Genomic DNA, 16,028 nt, shown 5'->3' with positions numbered 1-16,028 from the left:
GAGGGTTCTTCAAAATGTCACTAGTGTGTGGTTTATGTTGGCTCGGCCCATGGTCAGGGTTCAGAGAACAGAGGAAGAAAAGGAAGCCATTTGCACAGGCTGAGAAGGATGCAAAGACTCCAGTAGCATTGAGTCCAGAGTTAAATTGCACGCACACACATTCTAGGAATACAGATTTGTGGTTAAAACAGAAAAATCCAGATGTTTTTGTGGGAACTTTGACTTGGATGACAGAATGCTTAATAATCAATATCTACCCTTTTCCTCTTTTGGACAAGCCACCCAACAAGTTACATTCCTAAAGGATTAAGTAAATAGGATTCTATGTCACAAACATCAAAACTTTTAAGCTTTAAATAAGTACTTATAAGTAAAAGTTCACCAAGACTTGCGTATGATTTATTGCATTTTATTTATTGAGGAGATAAAAGAGCACAACTGATACTGATCAATGTTTCCTATTCATGTTAACTCTGATGTTAGAATTTGACCATATCCTTGAACTGGGCTATGTCTCACTTATTTTTCAAGTGATTGGAGATTAATGATATCTTGTTTTTATATGGGAATTCCAAATCCCACATATGAAAGTTCCAGAAAGATCGTGCTTTAAGAAAAGGAGAGAAGACACAGTAGACAAATGCCAGTTGACTGAACTCTGAAGCTGAGGTTTGTTAGGAGGCCAAGTAAAGGAGAGAAAGGTGGAATTCAGAGAGAGATACTGGTCTCTGCAGGGTAGGATTCACTGCCATGCTGGGAAAATGCCAGAGGGTTGGGAAAATGGCTGTCCCCTCAGAGCTAACACTGACCACTTGGTGCATCATGATAAATGGGACTCATTCATGAAGGAAAACACTGCCCCTCAGAAAAGCACCCATATTGAAGAAGCAACCAGAAAACCCCAATGTGTTGGAGACGCCTAGCAGGAGGGGTCTGTGCTTCCTTCTTCCTTCTGTCTCTTCCAAAGAGTTTTCTTAATATTCCACAGTGTTTTCTGTGGCCACTGGGCCCAAACTACGTAGAAGCAGACAACAAAAGTTGTGTAAGCACTTGGCATTGAAATCTGAGCCAGCTATACTGAGAGTTAACTGAAGGAAACACTGCCACTACCATAAATAAGTCAGACAGTCTCTTTATTAGCTGAATTCTCTGAGCACTTTGTTAAGGTAATAAAGCTTTACAGCTTTAGTAAGAGGCAAAGGCTGCAAAACATGTCAGATGCTTAGTAAAAACTCAGGGTGTAGCCATGGGTTTGTGTGCACTGAACTGAACTATCACATCACTGATCTAGGGGAGGGGTCCCCTAGCCGGCTTTCCAGTGGGGTGTTTCAGAGGGCAGACATACCAGAATCTAAAGGGGGAGGGCAAGTGTCGTTTAAAAATCATATCTTATGATTCACTTGGGAAAGGGGAAATATTTATTTTCATAATACAAACATCCAAAAATTAAGTTCAATAAAATATTTCTGGGTAGTTGAGAATATGCATTCATTCAGTAACAAAAAACATTATTGACGGCCTGTGTCAGGCATGGCCTCAGGCACAAGGGTACAGCAGGAAACAAACACCACCCTTTTTTCGGGGAGTTTACATTCCAGTGAAGAGAGGGCTGATAATTCAATAGGGTAGAGCACAGAGTGTGAAGTACTATGAAGGAAAACCAAGAGGGTCAGGGAGAGAGGAGGGAGATGATGCTGAGGTGACCCTTGTCGCAGCCCTGACGGAAGTGAGGCGGAAGTGTGCAGGCCTGTGGTGGCTGTGAGAAGACATTCAAGCAGAGGGAAGAATCAGTGTCACAGCCCGAGGCAGGGGATCCTTGGCGTATTTGAGGAGAAGGGGAGGTCAATGGATTGGGTGAGCTGGGGCCAGGTCATGAGAGCCGGGTAGGCCATAGTGGGGGCTTTCGGGTGTGGGCTAAGGGTGCTAGGTGGCCATTAAGAGTTTGGAGCAGGGGCGTGAAGTGATCTGATGACACTCCCCCTGCTGGTGGGAGACTGGACTTCATGGGGGAGGGCAAGACTGTTGTCCATGCAGATGCGCAAACAAATGAGAAACGGGGGCCCGAGGAGAAGAGATGAGCGGGGAAGTGTCTAGCTCCACAGTTAGAATGTTGTTGAGTGCCCTCAGCTGCCTTTAAATCCCCTCCTAGTGGTGTGGTGAATGATAGATTTCTTTCTTCTTTTTTCTTTTTTTTCCTCCCCAAAGCCCCAGTGCATGGTTGTATATCCTAGTTGTAAGTCCTTCTGGTTGTTCTATGCGGGCTGCTGCCACAGCATGGCAGCTGACAGATAGGTGGTGTGGCCACTGAGGCAGAGAGAGCAGAACTTTAACCACTAGACTGTCAGGGCTGGCTCAGATTTCTTTTTTCTCTTCTCTGGGTATGTGTTTGCTGTTTTCTGGCACAGCGAGTATATGCCTGTATACTTCCCCAAAGGAGGGTCAGCAGATTGTCTGTGTAGTTCAGAATGTATGTAAAATGGGAAGGTCCATGAGAATGTCCGCGGGGGGGGGGGGGGGGGGGGTGTGTGTGCAAACTCACGTAACTTTTAACCGAGGCAGCAAAGGTGGCTTTACCCAAGAAGTGAGTGGTCGGGGAAGAACAGGTAGGTCGTACCAGTGGTGCTGGCTCTCTTAGGAGCTGTGTTCTTCCTGTTGAATTGTGGCTTTGAGTGGTTTATGTTGAACACAGTTGGATTTGTTTGTTTGTGTAAGCCATTGATCTCTTTTTTGTTGTTGTTTTTGAAGAAGATTGGCCTTGAGCTAACATCTGTGCCAGTCTTTTATGTGGGTAGCAGCTGCCACAGCATGGCTTGATGAGCGCTGTGTAGGTCCACATCTGTGATTTGAGCCTGGGAACACTGGGCCTCTGAAGCAGAGCTGGGAACTTAACCACTACGCCCCCGGGCCAGCCCTGCACCACTGATATCTTAAAGATACAGGAAAAAGATGAACAAGTGCTTACAATCTCTATCTTATCTATTCCTGTGATTGGTTTTCAATGACGAAAAGATTCTGAACGCCCAGCCCTGTTTTGGTGGCTACAATTTAAGACTAAACCACTCAGTGGAGGTAAAGCCCCAAAACCAGGGTGGGATATTTCATAGCATGCCCGCTCCGTTCACATGTCTGTGAACACGTGGGAGCTGGGGGGAGCCCCTCACAGCCTCACCGGAGGAGCACTTCTCATTTACTTCTCCTTCTGAGTCCACGGCCTGGAGAAGAACGCTCATCCACACTGAAGGTCTGGCAAAGTGAAAACAACACCTCCCGTGTCCTGTTTTTCTGACCCGGGCTCGGCAGTGCCCTGGGCTGCATCCTGCCCTGATTATGCTGCCTGACTCTGTGCAGCAGACATAACCTTCATATTTCTGTGATGACTCGCTCTGTTTCAGCGTCTGACAGAAAGTGTGTCATCGAAAGGAGAGATACAAATAGAAAGCTAAGACTCCTGGACAAAACGATTGTTTTCAACAGACAGCAGAAGCTTACCCAGGATGCTCCCATGAAACTAATGTTTAGAGGGAAACGTAATTATATATTAACAGCGATAAATGCTGCTAAATGTTCCTTTTTAATATAAAAGTTTTCTGAGGCTAATAAAATTCTACCCTACTGAATAGTTGTTGCCTTGAATAGCTCTTTTCAAGCATGGCAGGATTTTGAAAGTATTTTTTTTTTCTTTGAAAGCTAACCAGAAGTGTGTTGGAGATCATTGTTTGTTGCCAGAGAAAGAGTCCGAGGCTCATCTCGTACCCATCTGTGTATCAGGAGTTCTCACAGAGAACGTTGAGTCTGGCCAGCATTAACTGAACTTCCTGGGAGGATGCTTTTAAATCAGGATTCAATGGTGGGCCTTGGCTCTTATCAGTTTGAAGTCTTTCTGCATCTTCTGCTGCCTGAAGGCCGAAGGAGCTATTTTAGGGACTGTTTTACTCATTACTCCAGTTGCAAGGAAAGGAGTGCTCCTGAAGAACTTATGCTCCCTTTTGTCAGACGAGCCGCCTGAGTCAACACACTGTCGCAAAATCTCAAGGTAGCCATCATCTCATCCCCTGTCCTGGTAATTTTCTTTTCTGTAGTTCTGCACGGCCCAGTTTTTCACTGTCATTCATTCTATAAAGATTTATCAGCCACCCTCTCCCTCTGCCTGCCAAATATTGCCACAAAGTAATATCCTGCTGTGACTGTCTCTACTGGAAATGGTGTTGTGTTGTTTTTCTTTGTCGTCTGAACTTTTTTAACTCTGTTGAACAGTGAGGGTGTAAGCTGTTGCAATGGGTGAGGCGCTGTAAGATCCTGGTTAACAAAGATAAATGAGAATATGTTCACTACTCCGTGTAGGTAAGTGGACTATTATTTTAGGAACATTTTCAGTATCCAAAGTTAAAGCTGAAAGATATTTGCTTAATTCTCAGTTAACAACAACAAAAATTAAATTCACCTGTCTTCTGGCTAATGACTCTTCTGTAACGCGACAAGTAAGTGATTCTTTCCCCTCAGCACGGCAGCTGATGCTCACTAGGCCCTCTGTGCTCTGCAGTTACTCACTGTGAATTACTGCAAATCATATAGGATCCCCAGACAAGCCCCCAGGATGTAGGACCAGAGGGTCCTGTAGCTCAAAGGGTCTAGCTTGGCTTCCGGAGATTAGATCACACTGAACTTGGCGCCAGTTCTGGTATAAAGACCTGGGGCATGAACCTGTTGTCCACTTCACACGCCTCGAAACTGGGTGGGTGACCAGCTTCTTGGTTTGTATGTCACTGAGGGGATTCCTGGCACGTGGGACTTGCAGTGCCAAAACAGGAAAGTCCCCACCATACCAAGATGAGGTGGTTTCCCGAGTCAGAGTAGGATCAGTTAACAGAAAGGAATATCAGTAAAGACTCTCTGCTAAACCAGCAACTTATCTGTAAAATGGAGATAATTCTGTCTTCCTCGTGGGGCTCCCGTCTGTGGGGTTGGGTAGCTGGCTACTGGTTTGTCCGTGGAATTGGGGGTCAGCTTCGCCTCTGATGGGCAGTCTGTCTCCTTGCCCTGCAGAGGCCTGTCGCCTGAAAGGGCGTTGGCTGTCCCCTAGGTGAGTCCGTGCTAGCTCTTTCTGATGGGAGGATGCTAGAGATCCTGGGTCGTCCCATTGGACCTGTGGTTCTCATTGTATTCACCCCCTTTGGGTTTTGCCTCTTAAGCAGTGAGGCCTCTCCCTGTTCTGGAACTCTTTACTCCAGTGCACCGGCTGTTGGCAGCCCCTGGCACGCACAGGCACTCGCTTCCTCTAAAACATTTGCACAAGCTGCTCCCTCTGCCTTGCTCATGCCTCCCTCCTTTCATCTTCTGCCTAACCCTGGTCATTCTTCGCACTTGAGCTTTGATACCGCTTCCTCCTGGAAGCCTTCCGTGATCATCCCAGCCTGGTATAGGTGCCTCTCCTCCATGCTCTCAGAGCTCCGTTTATTTACTGCGATTAAATCTGTGCCACTGGATCTGTAACGGCCTGATGGGTCGTCCGTGTGACTTATTGTAGGCTCCTGGAGGAGAGGGAGTGGGTGGTGGTCTCTGTTGTACCCCTAGCACCTTCCACGTTGCCAGGCATGTAGTAGGTACAGAGAAGCATATAAGGAGCAGGATGGTGGGAGAGCCAACCAACAGCAGACCACCTTCATCTACAATTTGCTTTGGCCTTGCTGTGGCCCTGCCAGCCACTGTCCTTCCAGTTCCCCTTGGGAGACATCAGCCTCTCTAGATTTTTCTCAAAGGAGCCACATCCTCTCCATCCAGTGACCACCACCCACTTGCCCTGTGAGGCACTGGGCACGTTGTGAAAGCACACACACAATGCCAACCCAGACTGCTGAGGGTAACGTCAGTATCAGCAGGGGACACAGAGCCTGAGGACATTATGTAGGATGGGAACATACAATTTTATGTTTATTTGTATATACACGGAGTAAAAAGATTCCACTGTGACAAGTGTTAAGAGAATGTGAAATCTTCCCCTCGGTTCTGAGGATCGGATGACTCGCAGGCTGTACTGTAATAAATGGTGGATTTTGGGATGCTTCCTTTTATAATTTAATCCAGATTATTTTTCTTTCTCCCTAGTGAACATTAATCGTTTCCTGTGAATTTTCCTGATGTTAGGAAACAGATGTTCCTTATTTTTATCTGAGTTCTTCCCAAATGCTGAACCAGGACTTTTGTGCCTGTGTGTGTCTGTGTGTGTGTACCCAGTGAATTTTTGAGGAATGAGTTATAATTTGCAAATAAAAGCATAACAGATATATCTACAGAATTATACAGCTTTGTCCACGGCTGGAAACATCATTGGATATTCTGTTTAGTGTAGTTTAGTATTGTATAGCTAATGCAGACTTCTGGCCTAAGAATGCATTAGAACTGTCTCGTGATCGTATATGCTTGCCAAAAGGAGTAGTGTAGCAGAAAGCACACACTTAATGCAGCCTATACTGTAACGCTCTGATTTTTAACCAAACTGTAATTTTTTTTTACCGTTGTCTCTTATCTGTGTAAAATTCTTCCCCATCTCTCCATAAAAACCCTGAATGAGCACTGCCTCGTGCAGAGCGGGGTGCTAGGCTCCTTGGGAGATACACGCACAAATAAGAGATGACCCTTGGGACTTCCTCATCCAGTAGAAGAGGTGAAATGTATTCTGAAATACCTGTTATAAAAGGTAGAAAGTGGTAAAGGTTGTAGAAATTCAAGGAGAAGGAGCAGTTTCCTTGAGCCAAAGAGTCAGGGAATGCTTGGGGAAAGAAGTGGTATTCGTGCTGGGTTAAAAAAAATAATAAAGCAAAACTTAATGTAGGTCTAAGTTATTTAAACTATTTTAACTGCATAAAAACTGCGTTAGGGTGGTCTATTATGTAAGCCATCACTTTGATGGATTTGCTTAAATTCTAACATTGCTTATAAGCCAGACAGAAAGACAAATACTACATGGTATCACTTATGTGGAATCTAAAAAAAAAAAACAAAAACAAGTCAAACTCATAGAAACCAAGTAGAAAAATGGTTGCCAGGGGCTGGGGTGTGGGGGAAATAGGGAGAAATTGGTTAAAAGGTACAAACTTTCAGTTATAAGATGAATAAGGTCTGAGGATCTAATGTAAAGCATGACTGTAGTTGATAACGCTGTATTATATAATTGAAATTTGCTAAGAAAGTAGACCTTAAATGTTCTCACCAAAAAAAAAAAAAGATAAATATGTGAGGTGATGGATGTGTTAATTAAGTAGACAGCGGGAATCCTTTCACAATGTATACTTTTATATATCAAATCATCACTATGTACACTTTAAATATCTTACAATTTTATTTGTTGTCAATTATACCTCAGTAAAGCTGGGAAAAAAAAAAAATACTAACGTATCTTGAGAGCCTCCAATTCAGCAGGCACAGTTCTCTAGAGGACGCTTTGTGTAAAGGTTTTTTAATAGGAAGTGATGTGGAATTGGTGCTTTGGATATTAATCAGTTTTGCACAAAATACTTCTCTTCATTCTACCTTGCAAGCTTCTTTTCATGAGAAGTCCTTTGGTTCAGAGGAAGAAGGACTCAGAGTCTAGTCTTGGCTGACTCCAGGATTGGGTGACCCTGTGTGAGTCACCCCGCCTGTCTGGGTCTCAGTTTTCTCCGCTGTACAGTGGGAATTGTCAGACTCCCAGCTCACTCACAGGATTGCTGTGAAAATCGAAGTGGGTGTAATTGGACATTGAGAAGCAATCAAAAGACAAACATTTTGCCAAGAAGCAATGTCATAGCTCATGAGGTTTATACAAAATATGGCTGTTGCTTATTATTTATTAAAATGCTGTCTAAACGAAAAGATAGTTATCTTAAAATTGCAAGAGTATTGGAAATATGTTTGTAGCAAATACATGTATTAACTCTTGATTATCATGTACTATAAAGAACTCTTCCAAATTCTTTAGAAAAATATCAAGATGCTGCTACATGAATAAGCAAAGAATATAAACTTACTGTTTTTCAAGGTGACAAAACTATTCATAAACAAAGAGGAAAAAATGTTCATTCTCACTAATATCTTAGAAATGCAAACTGAAACAGCATGGAATTCCATTTTATGTATAAAATGTCAAGGTCTCAGAAGTTCTCCATTATTTTGTTGGTAACATTATTGTATGTTAATAAAAGCCTGTTTACAAGCAAAAAAAGACTAATTCTACTGTTAGGAATTTAGGAAAATAAGTTAAAGGAATGAAAAGAACGAAAGCATGAAGATATCCAATGTAATCTTATTTATAATAAAAACTGGTTGGGGGCCAGCCCCATGGCATTGTGGTTAAGTTCGGGGCTCTCTGCTTCAGCGGCCCGGGTTCTCGGGTTCGGATCCCAGATGTGGACCTACACCACTCATCAGCCATGCTGTGGCAGCGACCAACGTACAAAACAGAGGAAGACTGGCACAGATGTTAGCTCAGGGTGAACCTTTCTCAGCCAAAAAAAAAAAACAAAACTGGCAATAACCTAAATATCCAGTATTAGGGGAATGATTTAGTAAATTATGACTTTTCAACATGAAGCACTATTATTAGACCCCTTAAACAATCCTTATGAATATGTGTAGAAATGCACAAAAATATTTAAAATTTAAAGTAAAATGAAAAAGAAAATGATAGCCGTCATTTATGGAGTCTCTCCTGGGGACACTGTGCCAACATTCTCCCTTTTTATCCTTATAGCAATGCTGTGCTAAAGGTATTTTACACTTTAGAAAACTGAGGCTTAGAGGTTAATTGTCCAGGGATTTGCAGCTCATTAGTTGAGGAGCCGACATTCAAGCCTAGATCTGTCTGACTCCAAAGACTTCACTAGGTTTCCTACCAACAGCGTTAAACTATGGCCACGGTCTTATGAAAACATGTCTATGGAGGGTAACAGGCAGAAGTAGATGGTAGCACTAGGGTGGTGGGGATGTGGGTCAATTCCGAAGAAGCTTCCCATCCTTCTAAAACTGGCATTAAAAAAAAAACAACCCACCATTGCCCTTTCAATAGAAAAATGAAAAAAAAAATATGTTGAGTGTAACATTTCGATTAATTATTTACTCTGACTTTTTAAGTATTCTCTTAAAGGTTGGCAATAGGAATATATATATATTTTTAAAATTTCTTACCACTTTGGCATAATCAGGATACTTTCCCCCACAACTTACCTACAAATGAGTTGAAGACATACCACTAGCTCCTCAATTAAAAATGAAATTTAAGTCTCTAGAACTCTCTGTGGATTGAGGACAGTGACCAGGTAGAAGAGTTTCTCCCCCTGAACAGCCCAGACCAGCTCTTCCGACCAGGAGCCAGTCTCAAGGTGGAGATGATGGGGTGGCACCGTTTGGTTCAGGTAGGCCAGTTCACGCGCTCAGGGTGTGCCCTTCCCTGGGACGGAGGCCCTTCACAATGGGGGAAATGTTACCATTTTGGTTCCTACCTCCTTTTACCTTTGGGGCTCATTTCGTGATTCTTTGACACATGTAGCATGACTTTATAAAGTCAGTAGCCCTGCAACGTGTAATAACACACACATTTCTGTGATGGACTATATTCTGTGATGCACAGGGTTTCTTTCAACTTTGCCTCACCTTTGCAGAACATGTACCTTTTGTGCCTCCGGTAGGGTCTTTTATATGTTTCAGAGGCCCTTTGATATCTGTTTTGCCGTTTAAGTTAACATCATGTCAGAATTTGCAGGTGAAAACAAAATCGACCTGACCAGAGAACAGCAGATATCTCGAGAGCTGGAAACATTCTCCAGCGTACTTCTCAAGATAGTCCGCTCGGGAGTGCTCCCCATTTTGTAGGTGGGGAAACTGAGGCACATGTAAGTTAAGTGGAAGTCACTGGTAGAGAAGACAGCTGGAAGCCAGGCCGATAAATCCAGTGTTCACCCCACTCTCCTACAGTGCCTGTGTTCTGTTATTTTCTAGAGAATTAAAATGTGACTAGGAACAAATATGTTCCGACAGATGAGAATCCAGTCGCCGTACAGAGCTCAAGATCTCCCAGGGCTATTGTTTTGTGTTTTATAATTGCAGTAAACTTGATAGTAATGAAAGGAGTCTAGCAAGTTATCGTGTACATGCCAGACAAGTCCTGCCCAATAGAACTTTCTGTGATGATGGAAATATTCTATACTCCTGGTGTTCAATGAAGTAGTAGCTTCTGTGTCTACTTGATCACTTGAAATGTGGCTCCGGAGACTGGGGGAAGGAGTTTTAATTGTGTTTAAATTTAAATCCCTACATGTGCTGGTGGCTACTGTATTGGACTGCACAGTTCTAGACTTTTCAGTGTTTTCTTGACATCTCCACTTGGATGTCACACAGTTAACAAGGTCAAATCAGAGTTCTTGATTTTCTTTCCTCTCTCAACCTGTTTTTCCCCCCATGAAGCCATCATGGACCCAGTTGATTGAGCCAAACCTGGGTGTCATCTCAACCGCTTCCTCTCCCTCATCTCGCACATCCACTTCATCAGCAGAACTTATGCTGAATCCATCCACTTCTCTCCATCTCAGCTGCTACCATCCTAGGCCAAGGTACCATCATATCTCACCTGAACAATTGAATGGCCTCATAATTGGTCACCATGGATCCATTTATCCACTGTTGCCTTGTCCAGACTCCTCCATACAGCTGCCAAACAGACGCTATTAAACTCTTCAGTAGGTACATCATTCCCTACGTGTATGGAAGAATTTGAACTTACCACTGTTTGAAGTTATTTACTTCTTTGTTTACTTTTTATTTTCTGTCTCCCATTACAGTGGGAGGGCCCCTGTGTCAGGAACCTTGTTTACCTCCTGCACTCCTGTATCTCCAGCACCTACAACCATGCCTAGCACATAATTTGCACTCAGTGAACCTCTCAGTAATAATTGTTTATCGTGGAAGAGATGCGATAGCAAGCATCAAAATACAGGTTTATAATTTGGTTGTTAAAAGTAGAGATGATGTCAGCACCCATATACATGGGAAGGTGGTGGTGTCTTTACATTCTGGTTGCAGTAGGAAGAGTGGGTGTTAGGCCTAATTGCATTTCTCCGTGAATGGGTGGGCCTGGCCATGGTCCTGATACAATCTCTGACGTGAGCTAGAAAGGGATCTTTTTCTCCCTAGAGGTCTGTGTATGTCCCAGATCTTAAAACTTTTGTCTTTCCTGCAGTTAGAGAAAGAGGAGAGTGTCCTCCTACAAGGTCGCTTTTTATGTCCATCCAAGGGGACGTTAGATAGTGATGGAAAGAGACAGATTGTGGAACTCTAGGCTAGAGAATGGCAAAGCCCTGTCCAGACCACAAAAGATTTCAACATGTGACTCCTGTAAGATAAATAGAAAGTATTTGGAATATACTCAGATTGAATTATTTGAAACCATGAAAACTTTAAGAAATAAAGTTTTGTGTCCTTTTTTGGTTGAATATTGCATTTTTTATTTTTATTTATTTTTTTTGGTGAGGAAGATCAGCCCTGAGCTAACATCCATGCTAATCCTCCTCTTTTTGCTGAGGAAGACCGGCTCTGAGCTAACATCTATTGCCAATCCTCCTCCTTTTTTTTCCCCAAAGCCCCAGTAGATAGTTGTATGTCATAGTTGCACATCCTTCTAGTTGCTGTATGTGGGACGCGGCCTCAGCATGGCCGGAGAAGCGGTGTGTCAGTGCGCGCCCGGGATCCGAACCCGGGCCGCCAGTAGCAGAGCGCGCGCGCTTAACCACTAAGTCATGGGGCCAGCCCTGAATATTGCATTTTTTAAAGGCAAGTGTCTTTTCTGGCATTCCTTGATAATGGCCAGCCAAGGCTTTCAGAGGGCCTGTTATTACTTAGATCCGTGTGCACAGTGAAGTGAAGCTGATCAACTTGGAGGTATGAGCAAGTCAGTTCAGCTTTGAGCTGTGTTTGTCCCCTCTGCTACTGACCAGGCTTGAGAGATGACTGTGCCCTCACCACTGGCTGGATTTAGATGAATTCAAACTTTGTTAAAGTGCACATTTGGAGACTCTTTATCCTGGTGTGTTTTTATTAGGCCCAAGTTTATAACCCTGTCCTATATCCTTCCCATGCTGTTCCATTGTTTTCCTGGGTGTGCCTTTATTGAGCATCTACTGTATACCGAACACCTTGCTAGGTCCTGGAACCACTAAGATGAGTTAGACACATTTTCAGGCTTCAGAGATGCTGCAAACAAGTGGGCAGAGAGACCAGTAGAGAAAGACTGAAACACAGGAGCCATGTGCAGTAACAGAGAGCAGTGAGAGTAGACAGCACGGAGCCCTGTGGGAGCAGGTAGGGTGTAGCTGTGAAGGATGCAGCCTCTGGAACCAGACTTTCTGGGGTCACTCTCTGGCTGTGCCGCTTACAAGCCGTGTGACCTTACGCTACTGACTTCACCTCTGTGCCTCAGTTTGCTCACCTGCTAAATGGGTGAGGGTAGTACCTCCTTCGTGTGGTTGAGACGCCTGTGGGAGGGCGCCCAGGAAGGGGGCCGGTGCAGGATTGCTGGGGCTTGGGAACTTGGACTGGGTCCCACACCAGAGAGGAAGCCCTGCGGGACTTCCAGCAGGTTCGGGGCCGCCCTGCAAGGCGGGGCGGCAGCGTCCCCTGTGGCCTCGGCCTGCGGCCTGTTGATTCCACACAGTGTCACTGACCCTCCTCCCTCCCTGGAATTTGGGGGGCAGTTCTGAGTGTGACCTGATTTTTCTCGCTAGGTGTGATTTCTTTGGAGGCTACAGATTAATAAAGTGAAAAGGATGTGTTTTCTTAGTTCTTTTTTTCCTGATTCTTCCTCCTACTCCCTCCCCTGCTAAGACAGACACAGAGATGTCTATCGTATAGACCCCTTGGCAAATCGGATGAAAGTGGTAGACCCTTCCCTCAGAAAACCACTGAGACTAGGTTTCCCAGGGACCCACGTTAACCTCCCCCACTCCCACACCTCGATCGTCCAGACAGGCCCCCAGACCCAGTGCAGTCTCCTTGACCCCGGTCCTGCCTGTGGTTTTGGTGTTCTCACCCCCCAGATGATTTTTAATTTAATTTACTAGCACATCCCACAACTCTCGCATCTGCTATCACTGCTATTATCTGACCACGTACCACGGGAGCAGCCTTGAGTCACTCAATGGTTATAATTAACACTGAGAGTTATTATCTTATTTTGAGCTGTTCAAATTTAATCGGGAGCCTAGTGGCCTGAGCTCTGGGGGCAGACTCCGTGGATTAGAATCCCAGCTCTGTCTTTATCTTATGACCTTGAGTAAGTTACTTAAGCTCTCTGGGCCTCAGTTTCCTCATTACAAAACAGGAACAATAGTATACTCCCCTCCTGAAGTTACTATGAGGATTAATTGAGGGAATAGGAACACGCGAGAATGGTTTCTGGCACAGAGTAAGTGCTATATAAGTACTTCTATTATTATGTTATTACTTCTACTCAATGATGTCATGAAATGGGGTAATGGTGGATTCCTAGGAGCAGGAAAATAGAGGAATAAAATCTCCATCTGCATTTGGCTCACTTTGGAGCCTTGCCAATACCTGGAGGCCAGGAATGGATTCCCTGGACCCTGCTGTCGAGTGTGGCAGCCGCCAGCCGCTGGGGCTGTTGACCAGTCGGAATGTGGCTAGCCTGAGTTGAGATGCACTGGGTCTTGGAGATTTACTATGAAAAAAAGAATGTAAAATGTCTCGTAAATAATTTTTTATGTTGGTTACACGTTGAAATGATAATATTCTGAATAAGGTTAAATTAAATATATTCTTAAAACTAATGTCAGCTGTTTCTTCTTGCTTTTTTAATATGCCAACTAGAACATTTAGAATTACGTTTGTGGCCTGCGTTATCTTTCTGTTGAGCAGCACTGCCTTAGGCTCACCATTATCAATAAAACAAAACCGTGTGGTTAGCGTGATCAGGTGACTGCTATTGGAAAGCCTTGTGCGCTCTGCCCCTTGCCCTTCAAGTCGTGCTGGACCGTCTGTTTCTGCATTGGCTCCGTAAAGGGAGCCATGGCCTGCTCCTGGCAGAAGGGGGCTGAGGGACCCAGACAAGAGCAGGAACGAGAGAGGCCTCCGCTGACGTGGAGGGGTCGGGACGAAAACACTACCATTTATAGTTATGCTGGCCTCAGCCGTTCAGCTCGCCCTGAGGAGATGAGAGAATGCTCTCTGTGCAGGAAGTTGAAATACGTAGGCGAGGAACTCTCCGTATTCCATCAGGAGCCAGAAAAAGCTGTGCTAATCTTTAACTAAAAGAATAAATACTCAACATTATGGCAGTCACTGGGGATCGAAAGCACATCCCTTCCGAATGTGATTTACTTATGGAATGTTTGTTTAATTCTATTTCAGATTCGTTCCGTCACTTAAAACCTGATAACGGTGGGCCACACGAAGTCTTCTTGGTAAGTGCTCTTTCATTTTTAGAACAAAGTGACTGTTGGACATTATTTTTGAAATGGTATTCACACGTCTAAGTTAGATGCATCCCTGACAGTACTATGATTAGATGTCTATTTATTCGCACTTTTTTTCTCTCTGAAATGATTTAAGCTGTTTCCATGCCTTATAAAAAACAGATCAATGCACGTTCTTTTGCTAAGAACATGGTCAGGGAAAAGATCTATGATTACATGCCAAATACTATTAAAATAAAAACTTTTCTTGTAATGAAACTATTTCCAGGCCCCTGTTGATGGTCCGCTTGTTTCAAGCAGTCGCCAGAACAACAAAGTGTTCCTTCAGCCGAGGAATTCAGATGGTCCCTCGCAGTGTGTTGTAATGAAAATTGGCCCACGGCTGTAACATATTAGCTTTCTTATTGCTCTGTTTTTTCTCTCATCTCTCTTTGAACCTAAATGTGATTGTTGTGGGATAACAGTTCTGTAATGGTAGCAAACTTCCGTTAGAGCCTGGCGGGTGACGTACTTCTTAAGTGAAAAAGCTTCTGAGGCTTCGGGTGGCCTGAGTCCCTCATACGTGGTGAGACTGTTATTCGCAGTGTGTGGTAGTGAGCTTTTGCCGCATAACAACGCCAAAATTTGCTGCCAGAAATTTGAGCCAAAATTTACTGACTCAAAGTAGCCATCGTTTCTTTATCCCTCAGTTCTGTGTGCTGGCGATGGGGCTGGGCTCGGCTGTGTGGTTCTTCCAGTTTCAGCTGGGGCCACTCCTGTGTCTGCAGTCCGCCACAGGTCTGCGGCAGCGAGCCTTTGTTTCGGGGGTCACCTGGCTGTCGGCTGGAGGGATGACGAGGAGGAAGACGTGTGTCTCACCGTCCTGCAGGCTGCGCCGAGCTTGCTCATGTGGCGGTTGGGCAGGGTACCTAGAGACAGAGCAGAAGCATCTTGAGGGCAAGGCTCAGAACTGGTACAGTGTTGCTTCCAGCACATTCTTTTGGCTAAAGCAAGCCATATGGCTAGCCTAGACTCAAGAGGTACAGGCATAGATTCTATCTCTTGGGGAGAAGAGCTGCAGAATCACACTGCAAGGAGCCTGGATACAGGGTCGCCATTTTTACCACCTCCCATACAGTGTTTCTGCGTCAGCTGCAAACAGCTGTGATCGAATGGAAAGAGCGTGATGAGTGAGAGGCCTCGGGTCCCACTCCCTTCCCCGAGCCTGTCATCTCACCCACTGGGACTGACAGGCCCCGGAACCCTGGGCTCGCTCTTTGCCATCCGGCAGCTCCGTCAGGTCAGCAGGTTCCTGGGTTGTCCTGCCGGTTCCGGGCTCCCCGCTGTCCCGCCTCCCTTTGTTCTGCACAGCACCGCCACACTGGTCATCCTGCAGGCCGACTCTCAGGACGCTCCCCCTCTGCTCGGAACTGTCGGTGCCTCCGTGTCACCGCCACACCAGCCTCGGCTCCTCTCTCTGGCTTCTCCACATCCATTGTCAGGTCCCATCCTTGCTTGCTTGTCTCCTGCTGTTTTTTTAATTCTGTCCGGACTAGTCCATTTACCATTTCTCTTGAGGACACCTCATGCTGCCCA

At 44.8% G+C, this 16,028-nt stretch overlaps 1 protein-coding gene across 4 annotated transcripts in view; it reads left to right on the top strand.

Annotated features, from left to right (window-relative positions):
* Nucleotides 1-16,028, top strand: part of GNG12 (G protein subunit gamma 12) — a 115,824-nt gene that overhangs the window by 35,801 nt on the left and 63,995 nt on the right. For all 4 annotated transcript variants that reach the window (XM_058538268.1, XM_058538270.1, XM_058538266.1 and 1 more), the window contains exon 2: nt 14,389-14,441. The gene's annotated coding sequence lies outside the window, so the exon portion shown is untranslated. The remainder of the gene's footprint in view (nt 1-14,388; nt 14,442-16,028) is intronic.

The sequence above is a fragment of the Diceros bicornis genome, chromosome 4 (assembly GCF_020826845.1).
Source record: "Diceros bicornis minor isolate mBicDic1 chromosome 4, mDicBic1.mat.cur, whole genome shotgun sequence".
Lineage (NCBI taxonomy): Eukaryota > Metazoa > Chordata > Mammalia > Perissodactyla > Rhinocerotidae > Diceros > Diceros bicornis.
The sequence above is the reverse complement of the archived record's forward strand: the minus strand, read 5'-3'. Positions and strand labels throughout refer to the sequence as shown.